At 39.8% G+C, this 17,996-nt stretch overlaps 2 long non-coding RNA genes across 7 annotated transcripts in view; one reads left to right on the top strand and one right to left on the bottom strand.

Moving 5' to 3' along the window:
- LOC109247152 (uncharacterized) overlaps positions 1–17,996 on the bottom strand; it is a 156,762-nt gene that overhangs the window by 119,575 nt on the left and 19,191 nt on the right. For all 6 annotated transcript variants that reach the window (XR_008420878.1, XR_008420879.1, XR_008420873.1 and 3 more), the window contains one exon: positions 9,386–9,520. This is a non-coding gene — a long non-coding RNA (uncharacterized LOC109247152). The remainder of the gene's footprint in view (positions 1–9,385; positions 9,521–17,996) is intronic.
- Positions 930–1,489, top strand: LOC109247153 (uncharacterized). Its single transcript, XR_002071615.2, has 2 exons — positions 930–1,086; positions 1,182–1,489. It is a non-coding gene; the product is annotated as an uncharacterized LOC109247153 (long non-coding RNA).

Below are 17,996 nucleotides of genomic sequence, written 5' to 3'. Positions count from 1 at the left end.
GACAATATAGACAATCACAGGACTTCAAAAGAGAAAAAGATCAAAGTGAGAGAATTACAGAAAGACTTCATGGCAATAGAGAGTGGCACTTTACCTGGATCTTTTATTCATGCAATTAACAATTACTGAGCACCTACTAAGTGTCAAGCCCTTAAAGTGGTTTGTTTTTTTTTTCCATTTTAAGCAAGGAAGTGATATGATCAATGTGACACGTTGTAAAAATAATGTAGCAATATGGAGAGTGGATTGGAGCAGAAAGAACCTAAAAATTGAAAGAAAAAAAAAACAGATAATAATCCACCTAAGAAATACTAGGACTTGAACCAAAGGAAATATTGAGGAGGAGGATTCAACAAGGACTTGGAGATAACAAAGAATAGAATAAGAAATAAGAAATTCTCAGTAGGTGAGATGGCAACAAGAACAAGTTATAAGTTAAAAATTAGCATGGACACTTGGAATACAGTGAAAATACTTCCAGGTTGAGGTCAAGGTCTCATGATGGAAGTAGTAGAATAGCAACTTGGGTAGATAAATTCTGCTTTGAAAAGTCAAGGAGATTGGATTTTATTATACTAGTAATGAGCCATTAAGCAATAATGACATGATGAAAGTGAAATATAGAATGAAGAGAATTTAGACAAAGAAAGGTGCATTGGAGAGGCTGCTGAAGCAATCTAAGCACCTGCTAAACATTAGAAACATAGAGGAAGTGGCATATCTATAACACTTTTGAAAAGATTGATTTATAAGTGCCCAAATCAGTATCCAATGTAGTATCTCATACAGATACTTTGTCCTCAATAGTTTTTAGTTGACTTACTCTTTGTTATGGAGAAAACATCCTAGAAGGCTAGTATATTTTGAATATCCATAAATATTCATTCAAAAACCTTTATATGACAAGTATGTAGAGCATACAAAAAAAATTGTACACACATGATCTTCTTTTTTTCACTTTTTCAGCTTTCAGGAGAAATGAATATATGTGACATACTTGATGGTCATCATCCTCCAAGAGGGCCCCAGGGATCTCCACTCCCCTGGCATTCCTACACTGTGTAGTCCCTCCCACGTTGTATGAAGGTTTGTCTGTGATACCAAAGGCATAGAGAAGAAGTAATGGTTTATCATCGCCCCGAGTACATTATATAGCATGTTCTGTTTTGGCTTTCTCTCAGATCACTCATTCCGTGGAAAGCCAGCTGCTATGTCTTGAGGTCATTCATGCCACCTATGAGGAGACACATGCGGTGAAGAAGACAGGCTTCTGGACAACAACCAGTGAGGAACTGAGGCCTGCCAACAACCACATGAGTGAGCTTTGAAACGGATTTTCTACCTCCAGTCAAGGCTTGATGTGACTGCAGCTGTTAGGACAGCTTGACTGCAGCCTAGGAGACCATGAGTTAGAATCACCCAGCTACAGCACTTCCCATTTCCTGTGCCTTAGAAACTGTGAGAGACAATAAATGTTTGTTGTTTCAAACTGCTTACATTTGGGGTAATTTGTTACAGAGCAATGGATAACTATAACACCCTCATGCTATTAAACATTGAAAACTACCCAAAAAATCATGGTTCCTTCTCTATCCTAGCTGCTAAGAAATACAAGCTAAGTATTATTCTTAATTTTAGTTGCCTTTCTCAATCTGTAGTTGTTTACTTTTCCTCCTTGTCGATCCCTTTATATTTTGGTTCCCATTCCTTTATCTTCTGCCCAATAATTTCGGTTTTATTTTATCTACTCATCGTTGTAAAGCTTTTTTGGAAATAGATGCAGGATAAAACCACTAAGTAAAGATAGTAGGCATTAGATAGGAGCCCATCCACCATCAGAGAAACCATAATCCCCTTGGAATGAAAAGAGAGCGAGTCATAGGACACAGTCTATTACTAGTATTTAACCACATAAAGGTTGCTAATAGAATTCAAAGAAAAGGAATACCAGAAGAGTTGTGTTTTAAGTCAATTTTCCCAGAAGCCGACCTTGAGATAAGATTTGCATTATGAAAATACTCTCAAAATGAACTGCTAAGGGAATGAGGAAAGTGGGACAGGGAAGGGGCAGAAGCCAAGCGACGGTAATATTTCAAAGTCTCACAGATGATGGTTTCAACCTGATCCTGCATCAGAAGCCTGGAATGCACTGAGGCAGAGGAGATGAGCTTCCATACTTCTACACCAGTCACCCATTGGCCACAGGCCTCTGTAGGATACATAAGTGCCCAGGCACTCCAGCTGTCTATATAGGGCCCCTTGAACATTCAGGCCAAGTGGTTACAGTAGCCCGAGGAAAGTCCTCCAAAGAAAAAAGGTGACTGTGGTCAGAAGGAGGAGCACAGTGAAAACAAGGAGAACACACAGAAATTGTAAAGAGACGTGAGGCCATCTGCAAAGTTCTGCTCCGTTAGAGAAACTTCCATTCAAGGAGATGGCTCTTCACCTGTACTGACCCTTACCAGACTGGGTAAATTAGGATAGACATGAAGGAGAAAGTATTTTAAAGAATTTACATGAGAGAACTAACCAATTACAAAATGAGCAGAACCTCTCAGGCACTCTAGAATGATTTGGTATTATAACTTAGACTCTTAATTCTGTTTCTAATCCCAAGGAGGGATCTTGAACCCATCTCTTATTTAACTTATTAATTCACAATCATTTGTCTTTAGAAAAGAGGTAGCGAGAGGTTAAAAACAAAAAATCTCATGCTTCTTTCAAGCCTTAGCAATGCTATTTTTTATCCATTCCAGTTCTAAAATATAAATACAGCATAAAACCCTGAGCTCAACCTTGAATAAAAAGAACGCCTGGTGGAAGAGGATGAGGCCACACAAGTGTTTTAAGACTCTCTCTTCTATTATTGCTCCCAGTTTGCTAAAATTTGGAAACCATTTCAAATACAAGCCATTTGATAATGTCTCTCTTTCTCTCTCTCTCTTTCTCATCTGCCCCCCCCCCTTTTTTTAATTTATCACTGACAATCCTAGTGCTTTAATAATTTTTCCTCCTATATACGCTTTAGGACATAATCTAACTTTATCTGGAGTTGAGCATAAGAGCATAAATCATTAAGTCCCTGCTTGCCCGATCAAGAGCCTATCTTTCAGAAAAATCAGGTGTCCAGGAACGGCCATTTAGAGAAGCTATATTTTCTGGCCCTCCATCAGGGTTGCAGACATCTCTCCCCAAGGATTCATCAACCGCCAAACAAAGAGGAAGGCAGGTCAATGACACCAAAATCTGCACCTTCAGCAGCTTCAGAAGTCTCTGACTAGAAAAAATAAAATAAAGAAAGAAAGAGAGAGAGAGAGAGAGAGAGAGAATGGGGGAAAAAAAAAACCCATACAATCTCAAAGGAACTTTAACAAATGGTCTCGGAATTCATAGGTTACATCCTGGAAAGGAGACTTTCAAAACCCTTAACAAGCAAGTTTCTGGTGCTATAATGATGGGCTACCAACCAGCCTAGATAGATACCAGTCATTATTGTTTTATTAGCTACAGTCCAGTTTTGTGTGCTATTCTATCATTTTGACAAAAGGGCTTCTTCATGATACGTTTTATAATGTTATCATGACTTCAATGTGTATAAACCATACTGAAAGATTCACACGTATAGAATGTAGGCACTGACTTCCAGTTGAATCTTTCTTTCTTTCTTTCTTTCTTTCTTTCTTTCTTTCTTTCTTTCTTTCTTTCTTTCTATGTTTTCTTTATTTCTGAGGGAGAGAGAGAGCATGAGTGGAAAACGGGCAGAGAGAGAGGGGGACAGAGGATCTGAAGTGGGCTCTGCGCTGACAGCAGTGAGCATGATGTGGGGCTCGAACTCACAAATCGCAAGATCATGACTAAGCTGAAGTCGGACACTCAACCAACTGAGCCACTCAGGTGCCCCTTGATTATTCCTCTTTCAATTTGTCCTCAGATACCCTTGTACTTTGGCAAAACCAATTTATACCACAAAAATGATAGAATTCCAACCCAAAACAGGAACCATTGCTTTGAAGAGGATTGCTCATCTCATAGGTGAGAAAGCTGAGAATCAGAGAGGTTTAATAAACTGCTTAAGGCCACACAAAGCCTATAGTAGAAGCTCAGATACCTGTCTCTCTATCCAAAGCTTTTCCAGTTATATCACAGTTTATCTGAAAAGGTTAGAGACATATTTAAACTCCAAAGTGGTGGTGTGTAAGATTTGAAGATTCTTTTCAGGACGAGACACAACCCACTGAAACTCAGAGAGATGAAAGGCAAAACTCTATTACTTCAACTCCAAGTGAGAGAAGGCTGCCAGGCAGGGCCACATAAGTGATTGGACCAAGTAAAGTCAGGCTGGAGACGGAGGATGCGGCTTAAGTAATGCAGGTAGGTTGGGGTTAGCTAGGTTTTTTGCGCCTCCTATGGATCGGATGATTTGAATAATTCCTCAGTTCTGAGGGTATGGGTGTTCCCTTGTTGTTTGGTGTCTGGTCCGCAATTAGGGTGGATGGAAGCAGAGTAGGCCTGGAGGGTGGGAGATCCATAAGGGAAAGGTGAAGATGTTGGACTTACCTAGTTGTTTTTCTTTGAGAACAGAAACTGACCAGCCTTCAACCGTAGCCTGAAGACAAACAACAACATCTCCAAAAATTTGTATTACAAGTGGTTATGAATAAAGTGTTAGCCCTAGGCTAAACCACGCATACCCGGAGAAGCAGCTGTGAAGAAAAAATAAATTAAACAATACCATTAAGAATCAAAAGACCTGAGGTGGAGTCCCTCTGCCACTCATTTGCTATGTGACTTTAGGCAAGTTATCTAACTTCCTCTGTACCTCAGGCTTTTCATCTCTGCATTGAGATTTCACATAACTTACCTCACTGGGTTATTGTGGAGGATAAACTTAATAAGGTGTATTTAACAAATACATGTATTTTGTGTGTTTACATAAAACACAAGGAATTTTTGTCCTAATCACGGGCCCCGTACAAATGTAAGGATATCCAAAACATTTTTAAAGGACCACATTCTTATCACTACATATATGTACAAGCCTTCTCTCGGGGAGTGTCTTTTTACCAACAAATAGACAGAGCTATAAATTGTGGATTCTTGATATAATAGATCAAGATAGTCCTTCCAATCTGTTATGTTCTATTGCCTCAAAATAATAAACTGCCAAGACAATATCATGCATCATATTAGTAGCAGATTATTCAGTGAAACTCCCAAGGAACAGAACTCACGGCTCACAGACACTAGCTTTCATCCTTTGTTATCTCATTCTTCTTTATAGAGTCCTGAGTTTTACAGAGTAAGAAAAACCTTAACTTACAATAATCAGAAAAAAAGATATGACTCATGAAAACAATACAAATTTTTGGAAACACAAAACTTTAAAATCATCAGGGGTAACAGCAAGATAAAAATAAATCATTTTGGACTTAGAAGAACTATTTTTGGGGAAAAGATTTATAAGGAAGATCAAGGTAGGGGAGTGTGGATATAAAACATTCAGAATTCTTTTCCAGACATTCAGAATTACGATGATACTCAGTTCATTTTTCTCAGGAAGCACAGATGTTTTGATACTAATAAAAGAGACTCCGATTGGGCTCACTATGGATTCTTTCCCATTCTTCCCTCATCAGAAATGGGTGGTAGGGAAGGAAAAGACCTATTAGTTATGACCCTTACATTCTCTCAAAAGAACTTTCTGAGAAGAACTCAAAAGTTTCTAAGAGATTAAGGTGTTGTGTTTTCTTTTGTCTTGTTTTGCTTTTTATCCTTTCGCCACAAAAATAAGATATGGGTAAATTATTCAACTATATATTTTTTTTCAAAGCATTATAGCATATACTTTTAAAATGCTTACCAAAAAAAAAATGGTTTGCAGAGGTCAGTTCCAGAAGAGTATCACATATAATGAAGCCCAGCCCAAACAAAAATTTCCAATTGTTACTTACAAATCCTGGGTATCTAAGGGCATCCACTAAAAATACATAAAAGCTCTCATAATGTGTTTTCTCATCTACTCTGTAACCTTGAAACCTGTGGGAGTCCCTTACTATCATAGTCTGAGTGGATCTAATCTCTTACCACTAACCTGTCTTCCAAGAACTCCTTATATCAGTGGCAAGAACTAGGCCCACATATTCACCACAAATCAGTCACTAATGAGCGGAATGAGACCACAATACTTGGCTTAGACAAATCAGGACTTATGGCTGAATAACGTGAAAAAGCACTGGACACATCAATTTCTAAAATGCCATTGGGTAGGAACCCAAAAAGGTCTGTTAGCACTACCATTTCTTGAGTACTGCATGTAGCATCTTAAATACAATATCTTATTTAGTTCTCAAATGCCCATGGGGTATTCATTACTATCCTCATTTTACATTTGAGAAAACAGTTGCAGAAAGGATCAACAACATGCCCAATGGATCAGTAATATGCTCGACGTCACGCCACTTTTTTTAGCAGAACCAGAAACCATAGCTAGGTTTGTCTGATACCAAAACCTTTGCAGTTACCCAGTGTGCTGAACTTTGAAGTAAAAGCTTCGGCAGCTATCATTTCTGTTGGATCATCATAATGAGCTGTTGTTGAATCATCCATGTGTTTTCCTTGGACGTTCTTGGCAAATAACAGAGGAAAGATACTGAGCTTAAGATCCTTTCTAGTTATCCCAAAACCCACACAGTCAGATTCACCTATGTGGAGATTACTCAACAAAATGGCCACACGGAAAAAGAGATAGAACCAGAGGACTGCCACGAAGTGCTGGGAACAATGGAGTTATTAGGAGGAGATAGCAAAATATCATTGATTCACTGGAGAAAATGTTCCCGTTCTGATCCTCACATGCTGATACTACAGATGGACCCAGCTTAGCTGAGGCACGCTCTGTGCTTCAGCTGTTTACTTAAGCAGCACCGGGGTTCTCAGAAATAGTTGCTATGCCAACCAGCCCTAGGACTATATATACATTCATGACCGGGGCTTATTCTTAGGGCTTTGTTACCTCTCTTTCAAAAGTTTGAATCTCCTATTGCTAAACTGCCTGCATTCAAGCATCACAGCCTCCGAGAGGCAGCTTCCTTTTCCCGAGCAGGTGACAAACTCAAGTGGAGGTTTGCAGCCTAGGTTGAGCCACCCTTTGACGTCACAGTTTTATAGTCGGGGACCAGACTGCTCTATTTGCCCAGACCTCTGAAGATTCGGTGTTTAAATGATAAAGGGCAGTGCCTTTTGTCATCTACTATTAACTGTCACCTGTTCACATGACCACAGAAGTTCTCAGAGGAGAAATAAAGCAAGCTTTTGAGGTGCCATGATTATCGTGCTTTTTACATTTTTTTACCGCATTTTTAATGGGACACATTTCAGAATAGTGTCAGCCAACAAATTTGGCCAATCAATCCACCTCAAGTCTCCGGCTAGAGCTGCATTTAAATAAACCTGTAATGTTGAAAGCTGAATAGAGAAAGCTCTTTAATTACCTTTTCTCCTGTTTCTGTTACTTTGATGGCTTTTGTTCAAACGCGTCTGAGTTTTCAGTCTGTTTATTTTATAATTATTGGATGATTACATGCAGCACTGCCGTTTCCATTAGATTTCGATGGCTGATAAAACCATTGTTGACAGGGAGCGCGCAAATGAACTTGGGGAAACCAGATTAGTAATGTTTGTGTTGTTGCATTTAAATAAAATGAAATGTCCTGGTAGCAGTGTGATCAAATCTGAAAATTTTGTTATAAAGAAAGAAAAAGCAGCTCTGTGAGAAATCAGGTTTTCAACAGAGAAGCTGTTTCCTGTTGAGACATCATTTTAAATCCTCAAGTGTGCAGCCATTTCTCCTTCAAACAGATTATAAAACCACAAAACAATCATATAATCTCTTCTAACAAGAGGTTTACAGCTAGACAGATTGCTTTAAAGGAGAAAGAAGTAAAAAGGAAGTCAAGATCTAAATACTGATAATACATGCTAAATCCATTTGAATTGATAAGGTAGAGGAAGCATGGTGATAAAGCTTAAGGGGTTAAGACTTTACGTTCACCCAAAGATCAATACCTAGGGAAGAAGAAAACTTGGAAACGTTTCCATCCCCAATTAACAACTAAAATCTACATGGCAGATGAGGCAAAGCAGAAACAGACAGGCTATTTCCCCAGAAACAGACCCTGCTCAAGCAGGGCTCAGGCTCACTTTGTTATCGATGTAACAACTGTGCGAATGACAATCTTTAAGTGCTAAAATATTTGCAAAAAGGAATGAAAATCTGCTGTTTCTCTCAAGTCATTAAAGCAAAGCCAGAGAGTTGAAACAAAACAGAACCGCATATGGTTGGCCAAACTGAACAGAAACTAACATCCACGCAGGGCCCCTTAGCAGCCATGCTCCGTGGTTGGTGCTGTGCCACCACGACCCCTAAACTTCCAGTTTGGAACATGTCACCCATATAGCTGGTCAAGGACAGAGCTGGGATAAGGACCCAATGCCTCTGCTTTTGGCCATTTGGCAATGGCAGGCTATCTAGTTTGATTTCATCTTGTACAACATTCACTTATTGCATCAGTCTACTGTTTCCTGCTCCTTACCATCTTCGTTCAGCAGAATCCAGGATCTGACCTCTTCACCATGAAAGCTCAGCCAGGGCTGGAAGTGGGTGAACAGCACCACCTACCACCTACATGTTCACCTGGCCTGATGTTAAATGTCTTGGAGAACAAAACCTAGAATGGTTGACTACACTTCTGACCATTCATTGAGATGGTCTGAAATAATAGAATAACTCCAGCTAATAACTACAGAGTGCTTTCTATATGGCAGGCCCTTTTCTAAGATTATTATTGTATAGATAGCTGATTTAATCATCTCAACAACCTGAAAAGTTAAGTACTCTTACTTCCATCCTCCCTTTCTTACAGATAAGGAGCAAAGGGGCAGACAAATCTCTCAGCTACTAAGTTCAAAGAGCCAGATTCTGACAATCTAGGCAATCTAGGCAATCTTGCACCAGAGTCCACACTCCTACCTGATGATATTTACTGAGACTGTAAGGATAACTGAGTGTGCATATGATCGTGCATCATGCACATTTAAGTGGTGCTTGCATCTAATTGCATATCTCTGGTCCACTGAACAGTAAAACAAAATTGCTTTTCTCTTACCTATTGCTTTCCATGATTACCATTACTGATAGTTGGCCTGATAAAAATGTGCTTCTAATTGTTATTGAATGTATAGAATTGCTAACATTTCTATGTCCCAAATTTATGAATGATATACTTGTATCCAGTTTCACAAGTACATTGCTTGTATTCTCTACTTTCACACTAAAGGAAACAGCTCTATAAAAATAACACCTGTTTGTAAAGTTTTCTATACCTACCTTTTGAATGGTGTACAGCATTGCATTTGGTTCTCCCAGCAAGTCAATGAAGTGACGTAGGTGTTATTTTCTCAGAACGAAGGGACAAAGGAGTAGGCATGGGAAAATCAAAGACGGTAGTCACCAGTATCTGTTCTGGAAAATACAAGAAGAAGAAATATCACGGAACCAGTAACTGAAAAAAGTTAAGCTAGCTTGCCCATACCAAGTCGAGTGCAAAGGATGGTTTTTCCTGGAGATGCCTATTAGCCAACAAATCAGTGATTGTGTTCTGTATGTCATACCATGGGCTAGGGGGAGTTAGCTCAGGAAGAGAAACCAAACTCTCTAAACTTGAAGAGCTTCCAGTTTGAAAAATAGACAGATGTATGTAAGTCAATATAATTTTTTTTAACGTTTATTTATTTTTGAGACAGAGAGAGACAGAGCATGAACGGGGGAGGGTCAGAGAGAGAGGGAGACCCAGAATCCAAAACAGGCTCCAGGCTCCGAGCTGTCAGCACAGAGCCCAATGCGGGGCTCAAACTCACAGACCGAGATCATGACCTGAGCCGAAGTCGGACGTTCAACCGACTGAGCCACCCAGGCGCCCCTGTAAGTCAATATAAATAAGAACAAGATTTCACATAGCTGCATTTTATGTGCCAGGGAGAGACGCCTGCAAACTCTCACTGCCTTCCAATGTTGTGAACACTTTCACTCCAACAGATGACCCACACATGATTATTACTAAAGAAATTTTAAATGATTGAATTGTTATTGAGAAAAGAATAAATAGCATAATAATAAAGTCACTGGAAGAATCTTGAAACAGATGGAAAAAGCTTTGTTTTAATGAGTACAATAACACTGTAGTTTGAGGAGCTGTTGTAATCCAGTCGCTGCTGAAGTTGGAAGCCATTTAAAAAGTTTCCACTGTGTTAACTCGGGACCAAGGTCTGAAATGAAAACTAGTGATGGAGTTTGAGAGAGGCATGTGCTTACCCAGCAAGTCTAAGAAATCAGGAAGAGTAAGGACTGCGCCGCCTTGGTTTCTTATTTAGCAGTAAAGCAAGGTAGAGAAGAGGAAGATTTTTTAATGATAAAACTTCCCCATGGTATTTTGAATATGAAGATAACTGCCTTTCCCTGTTATGATCTTAGTCGCATGTTTTTATACTGGTGATAGGTATGGCTTATTCATGCACTCTCATACTTGACCCCTTCCTCCCACTCCAAGTCTCACTAAACATCACACATTTACAATCACAGAAAAGAACAAAACAAGCCCTGATAGACTGGGTTAGGGCATACATGTGAGACCCGTCTGGGGAAAAGAAAGAGAGCTGGCTTTTATCAACACATTACAATGGAACAGACATCCCACCAAGAGTACCCAGATTCTAGGCCAAGGGGGTTATTTCAGGGGTCAGACTAAAATAGCTGCTTTTCTGCTTTTAATTTCAATTACCTAGGACAGCCTACCTCAGCGCAGCCTACAAATGAATAATGATCCAGAAACTGAGAAGCTGTAAAAAGTTACGCATCTTGTCAGAATTTTGGTTAGTACACATGGAGTTTAAAGTCTTACTATTCAGTAGTGGCCTTAAGACAGCATGCCAATTTCTCTGGATGTCTGTTTCTTCATCTGCAAAAGACTGGATTGAATTGGGAAAGATATCTGCTCCAAGGAGATGAGCTAAAACTCTGTGATGCCAGGCACTGCGGCATGACTAAATAGTCCACAATACCTTGCATTTCACTGACGTGATTCACTCAAGCTATTGTCTCATTATGTAATAAAGGCAGTTGGTCCAGTAAACAGTATTTCTGTTTAATATTTAAAGACCCAAACACTTAGTTTGGTGTAGTATTACTAGCATTTTGTTTATTAAAAAGTCTGCTTTTCTGCTTCTTCTCAAATGTAATAGTTTGTTCACATGGAATTTTCAGAAGAAGGATGGGGAATTTTCCAAAGGAAGAAAGATAGCCTATATTCTGTTTCAAGTCAGATTCGTATTTTAAGCTTCACCATTGCATTTTAAGTCTTGCAGGACGTATTGGTAATCAAACCGCAAAATATCTAGGAAAAAAATCAAATCACCTCCTTTTTCTCCTCTCCTACCTCTTTTTTAGAGGAGATGGGACAAGGGAAGGGAGAAGAAATGAGATGAAAGGAAGGGAGAGGAAAATCTTTTCCAGATTTCAAACTATCACAATCCAAATGAAAGGTCTTGCCATTCTTGCCTTTTAAGCAGTCGGAGTTTGGAGTCAAGCCCTTCTTGAGGGCATGTTTCTTGCCCTCCTCCTCTGTACTGATTGCACCTCTGTAATCTCCCCACTCAGTTCTGTTTTCTTAGCGCTCCCTCTGCCCTCAGCATCTCTGCTGTGATTGCTCTGGCCTTGTTGGCTCCCGCCAAGCTACCTCTGCTCCTCCCTTATCCTCTTCCTCCATTTCAGTAACCCCTTTCAGTGCCCTCCTCCGCTCCCCCCCTCACCCTTGTGATCTTTCTGGTCTCTGCAGCTTTTCCTATGATCACTCTCCTCAGTTTTTCTCTGTGATTTCTCTGCCCTCTCTGGCTCTCTCAGCTTTCTTTAGAACTCAGCAAACCTCATAAGGTTCAGAGATTAATTTCAGTTTGGATAAGCACCCAAACTTGGGAGTGCGTATGCCAATTCTTTACTGAAACTCTTTGGATCTAAAATCTCGCTGGGAAGGCCAGCCTTATAAAAGTTTAAGTATTTGGAGTTTTATCAAGAGAATAATTTCTCCTCAAACCCTGGTCTTTCTGCTTCTTATTTGGGGGAAGGTGAAAAGACAATGGCTATTGTTCACTCTGCAGAGTTTATCTTCTTTCATTTGACGTGGCCTATGCATGATTAGAAAACACAGCAGGACCCTGAGAAGGGATGCAAACAACCATTTTTGATTCATTCAGTAAAGACTTCTTTGATGCCTACTATGTGCTGGAAATGCAGAAAGCTGGACTTTACTTCAATCTCCACGAGATACTTCTAGATTTACTTTCCATAAATATACTTTACAGATTGGATACTTTGTGTGACCTTAGATTGGAGATGTAAAAAACGTTACCTCATAAGTCTCTCTACCATTCTTGTTCCACTGTCTAGATTTTAATTTAAAGATTGGATATTATTACTTACTTCCTGTTACTTTAAAATGTGTATTTCTATTTTTCCTATCACAGGGCATCTTAGGTGCTTTTAAATCAAAAGTTTTCATTGACTCTCCCTTTCTGGGTCAAATCCATACCATACAGAATAAAAGATGAATGGAATGGCAAAAGTAATTCTTTTTGCTTGATGCTTCCATCCAATACCAAGTACACTTCTGTGTTTCTCTTCTTTTACAAAAATTTCTTAGGAAAATTGGAAAACCGAATCTTTATAGTCAACACTAAACCACATTGCGTAATCTGAAAATATTTGAAATGTTGAGCCAAAGGGTAAACTCTGTCTTTTATCCTACTAATATTTGGGTATTTTCTCTTCTATCCCTCTGTTATAAGAATCTCAAACCAGTGATTCATGGGCCATGGCTGCCAAAAGCTGTGTTTTATTTGCCTGTAAAATATTTTTAGATTTGTATATGAATTCTCTTGCAGTCTGATAATCCCCATTCTGCCACACTCTCCAGTAATATCTATTGTTACATTCATGTTATACTTCATACATTTACATACTCACCTGTTCCACAGGCATTTGGATTTACAGTTCCTAAGTAAAGTTGGACAAAATGGGAGTGAGATTTGGAGGGACATGAGCTTTCGATAATAGCTCAAAGCATCCTAACAATAGGTTAGCTTGAAATGGAGTAAGAAGATGAAAAGCTTGATTAAGGCTCATTCTCCCACACCTTCATATGGATGAATGAATAGGGTGACCTGAAGGAAGGAAGCCATCCTATTTTGTTGATAATTCACAGGAGAGCCGTCTGCAATGTTTGGGATGAGTAAGCCTGCATACCTAGAAGAATTCTCTCCTTTAGTCGACACTAGTAGGGATATGCACATTCCCTTAAAGATGAAGATGTTGCTTTCAACTTGGCTCAGGATCAGGAAAATAGTGTTTATAATTAATCTCTTAAATCAAATTGCATGGATTCTTTAGACTGTCTTTTATGGTTTGGTAAGGTAATGTCTGAGTAAAATGGCAGTGGAATTACAAGAATTTGTCCATTTCCTCAATTTTGGCAAGATCCTACCTATGTAGAAAGTGTCACTGACAACTGCAAATGCTTCGAGGAAATCAAGGGCCAGAAGTAAGTTGAACCCAGACTGGATATGATACTTCTTTACTTGCTCTGTGTAGCCATCTCACTTGGATTCTGTATCAGGATCTTAAATTATGTTTCTAGTTTGAAAGAGGACAGGGTGGTGTGCAGTACAGGATTAACCTTGTCCAGACCAAGGTTTGGTGTTTGCCATCAGCTCTTGGAAAGTAATCTCTGAACCTCTGAAATGTCATTTCTGATAAGAATGTCTTTGTTCACCATTGGGATTTGAGCCATGCGAGATAGACTATGGTAACAAAGTGATTTCTGGCGGAGAGCTTTGTTCCATACGGTATCAGCTGAACCTCTGCAGGGGCTGGAGACTAAGTTTAGCTACATGGATGATCAACCGTGTCTTTGTGATCAAGCCCCAATAAAACTCTGGCCACCAAGGATCAAGTAAACTGGTTGGCAATACTCCATGTGTATTGCCACACAGTGTTGTTGAGAGAAACAGAGGCTGTCCGCACAACTCCACTGGGAGACCACAGGGAGCACCATGCCTTATATCCTGGATCCTGCCCTATTGGACTCTTCCTTCTGTTAAATTTTATTTGCATCCTTTCGCTGTAACAAACCGTAAGTATAACAGCTTTTCTGAGTTCTGTGAGTCCTTCTAGGGAATTATTGAACGTGAGGATGATCTTGGGGAACTCAGAACTTGCGCTTGGTGTCAGAAGTGAGGGTGATCTTGGGGAACTCCTGAAACTGCAGGTGGAGAGGGGTGGAAGGATTAGGGAAGAATCTATTATGTCTCCAGCATGTCTGCAGTGAATTTCTGAGGGCTTTATCCTTACAGAATCCCACTGTTGTCAGAAGACAGAGTGTCCTCAGACTTTCAGTCCTTATCCAGCTCACAGAAAGGGGTCTGGGCATCCGTGAAAGCTAGCCCAAATTTCTAAGCAACAACACATGGATTCTTCTCCATCTCCCCAGACCTTGGCCCTACCAAGAGAAAGAAAGGAAAGCCAGCCAGCTCCTCTTTCTTTCCTGCTCAGCGTCTTATTCTGTAATTTTTTCTAAACCTGCTTCTCAATATCATCTCATTAAGGAAAAAGATAATTACCATATTAACATCTTGCCTCCCAACACTTAGTGGAGTCACAAGCATTTAACTTCACACTTAAAAGAAATGGGTACCAAGGTATCTGACACCTATTATTCAAATGCAAATCTCCTAGTCTAGCTGAAAACTCAGTTTCTTTTCATTTCTGACTACAAAGAACAGATGGCATTTTCAGGGAACTGATCTAAAATTGCCTGTGGGACTGGAGGAAAAAATACAGGTATGTGTATAGATCCACCTTAGAAAGTAACAAATTATATTTGGAAAATAGACATCTAGACTAATTCCACCTGCGATACTAATAACATGCTGCCAAACACTGGAAAAGCTCTTTCCGTACCTAGCACTTCCCTTTTTAGTATAAGGCTGTGAGCCCTAGAGAGAAATACAGGATGCCCAATGGCACACACCCAGGGATTCCTCCCTCCCAGTACATGGTCCGCACAATAATCACAAGGCACCACAAGTGGGGAACACAGGACAGACTCCAGGGTGGCCGCTGCTCCTATTCCAACCACTTAGTGAAGGATTGCCAAGTAGCTGTCACTATGCAGAGCGCATACATTATCTCCTTTAATCTTCCAACAGCCCTGGAGGGAGAAGGTGTTATTCTTCCCATTTTCAGAGATGAGGAATCCAAAGTTTAGAGATGCTAATGGGCCTGCCCAAGATCACAAAGCTAGCCACAGCCAAATCCGCATTCCAGCCCAGCTCTGTCCACCTAAAAACACTTTTTAATCTCTGCACATTCGGCATTCTGGTTAATTATAGACTCTGATTATAGCAATTTATCCTATATATCATTAATGGATTGCTAATTTTCAAAGAATTAAAGTCCAGGAAAAGACCCTTAAGACTAAAAGTACTAAAATTATGCAGAATATAATCAAATTTTTCTTGGATGTTTCAGATGATACGTTAAGCCCTGGTAATGTCTCAGGTGCATCATCCTACAGAAGAGTGATTGTGCTAATGAAGTGTAGGTCAAAAGAATAACAGATAAATCAGCTTCCACTTACACATAATCACTATCCTAATTCTCATAAATACTTTTGCAGAGTTCATGATGTAGCGATCTACTAACTTTTTTTCAATTCAAGTTAACAAATCTTTATCTAGTGCTTTCTCTGTGCCAAGCCCTGTGGTAAGCTCTGGGCAGCAGTAATAAGCGTGATATAATGCCCGTCCTTAAGGAGGACACATTCTGACTTTGGAACACTCCATTATCCCCCTTGCAATAGAATTACCTTGTCAATATTTAATTGGCTGTAAGTGGAATATTAACAGCAGCAGATCTACATGTTAAAAAATTACCACTGGTATGTCCACTGATGTTGTAAAAGTGACTAAATACTATTTTTCTCTTCTCCTCTTCTGCGTGCTACCTTTTTAAATGAGCTATAACTACCTCCCATGTCACCCAAGCTTTTTTAGAAACTCACCCCCTTCCGCCCACCACCCCCCCCCCCCACACTCCCCTTAGTAAATAAATCATTCGGTATGGTAGTTGTTGGTGGCAATATCTAGCATCTATCACCGATGCATATTCACAGGGATTTTGCAAAAATCTCTCTTATGACTCTTGGGAGGGAAAGGAAGCAGGGAACAAAGGCAGAAGGAAGGGAGGAAAGGAGCGTAACCTTCCCTTTGGCAGATGTCTGGGAAAAGGAGACTCTTTATGAGATCACTGCATCAAAGGGAAGTAAGAAGTTTCTGGGCTGCCAGTCACAAAGCCACCAAAAACTCACTTTTAATGAAAAAAGAAACTGTTAACTCCTGCACTGTTGTAAAATACTTACCAAAGACACCTTCCCTGCTAAGTGCCATTCATTTCAGGAGTGAAATGCTGTAACAGAGAAAAATGCCCAGGGCAACTGGGAACCAGAGAAGGAGGGAAGTGTGTGGTTCAACTGTCCCTGTAGGGGAGGGAAAGCAAAGTGTCTCTTTCCTTGACAGCTACCCCACTTAACTACTGTGCAGTCAGCCCTATTTGGCACCAGTGAAAATTCAGCCTTCCAGCAGATTCCCTGCCATCTGCCTTATGACTCCCAGTCTACAGTCAACACACCTTGAATGCTTAAAATCTGCAACACTCCCAAGGGCTGCCTTTTTGGGGCAATTAGACGATCCATGAAAAGAAAATCTTTACTTTGCCACTTGGCTTCAGTTTCCAAATTGAGTCGAAATTCTGGAAGCGAATTCAGATAAACATTATTTCCTGATTTTTTTTCTTCACCTTGGTGTTTTTTTAGTACCCATAGCCAGCGGCCATGGAAGCTGAGGGAGTGACAAATGGCCATTGGGAAGACTTGAGTCTCCAGGAAATCAGCAGAGACGTTATTCAACTGACAAGGCAAAAAAGGGAGAAATGAAAACAGAAACAAAATAAGCTCAGTTTTTGGCCCCAGGGCTCTACCAGGTATCTGCCAATTTATTCACCCTGAAATCTGAAGAGATTCCAGATGGAAATGTTTTCTTTTTCTTTTTTTTTTTATTATCTCTTTACTTTATCGGGATGTTAGTGGTTACTATTTGAAAGTTTCCTTGTATAGGGTTAAGAAAGAAGCTAAGACAATTGCTCAAAATCTATGAAGAGAAGAGGGAAAGCTTGGGCATTTACTTACTTAGATCACCAGAGTATACATCTCAGTAAAGCCAAGATCTGCTCTTCCAAAATGTATCCATCTTCCACATGAAGGAAAGGCAGGCATTTTGAATTTTTGGTTTTTTTTTTTGGTTCAACATTGTTTTTCATAGGATTGAATACAAGCAAAAAATATCTTCCTGATCCATTTGGATTCTAGCTGTGACCATGCTGAATGACTTATGCACTAGTCCAGTCAAGGCCTGGAAATGTAGATAATTGGTATCTTTGCAATGTGAAAAGTCTGGTGGACAGTGGTATGGATGTTAGAAATCATGTTTTGTTTTTTTAAGGAATCTTTTTTTTTTTTAATGTTTATTCATGTTTGAGAGTGTGTGTGAATGGGGAAGGAGCAGAGAGAGAGGGGGACAGAGTATCTGAAGCGAGCTCTGTGCTGACAGCAGCTAGCCCAATGCTGGGCTTGAACTCACAGAGTGTGAGATCATGACCAGAGTTGGAGGCTTAACTGACTGAGCCACCCAGGTGGCCCTGTTAGAAATCATTCTTTGATGTCAAACTACCATCATCCTTCCCACAGTTTTTTTTTTTTTTCCTCATGACTCTGGTAATTTTTATCTACTCCCCCTTGTTAAATGCTTCCTCTAAAGATAGACTAATAAACTCCTTA

This window comes from Panthera pardus, unplaced genomic scaffold (genome assembly GCF_024362965.1).
Source record: "Panthera pardus isolate Hobbes unplaced genomic scaffold, ASM2436296v1 HiC_scaffold_1, whole genome shotgun sequence".
In the NCBI taxonomy this organism is placed as follows: domain Eukaryota; kingdom Metazoa; phylum Chordata; class Mammalia; order Carnivora; family Felidae; genus Panthera; species Panthera pardus.
This window is presented reverse-complemented; position numbering and strand designations above follow the sequence as displayed.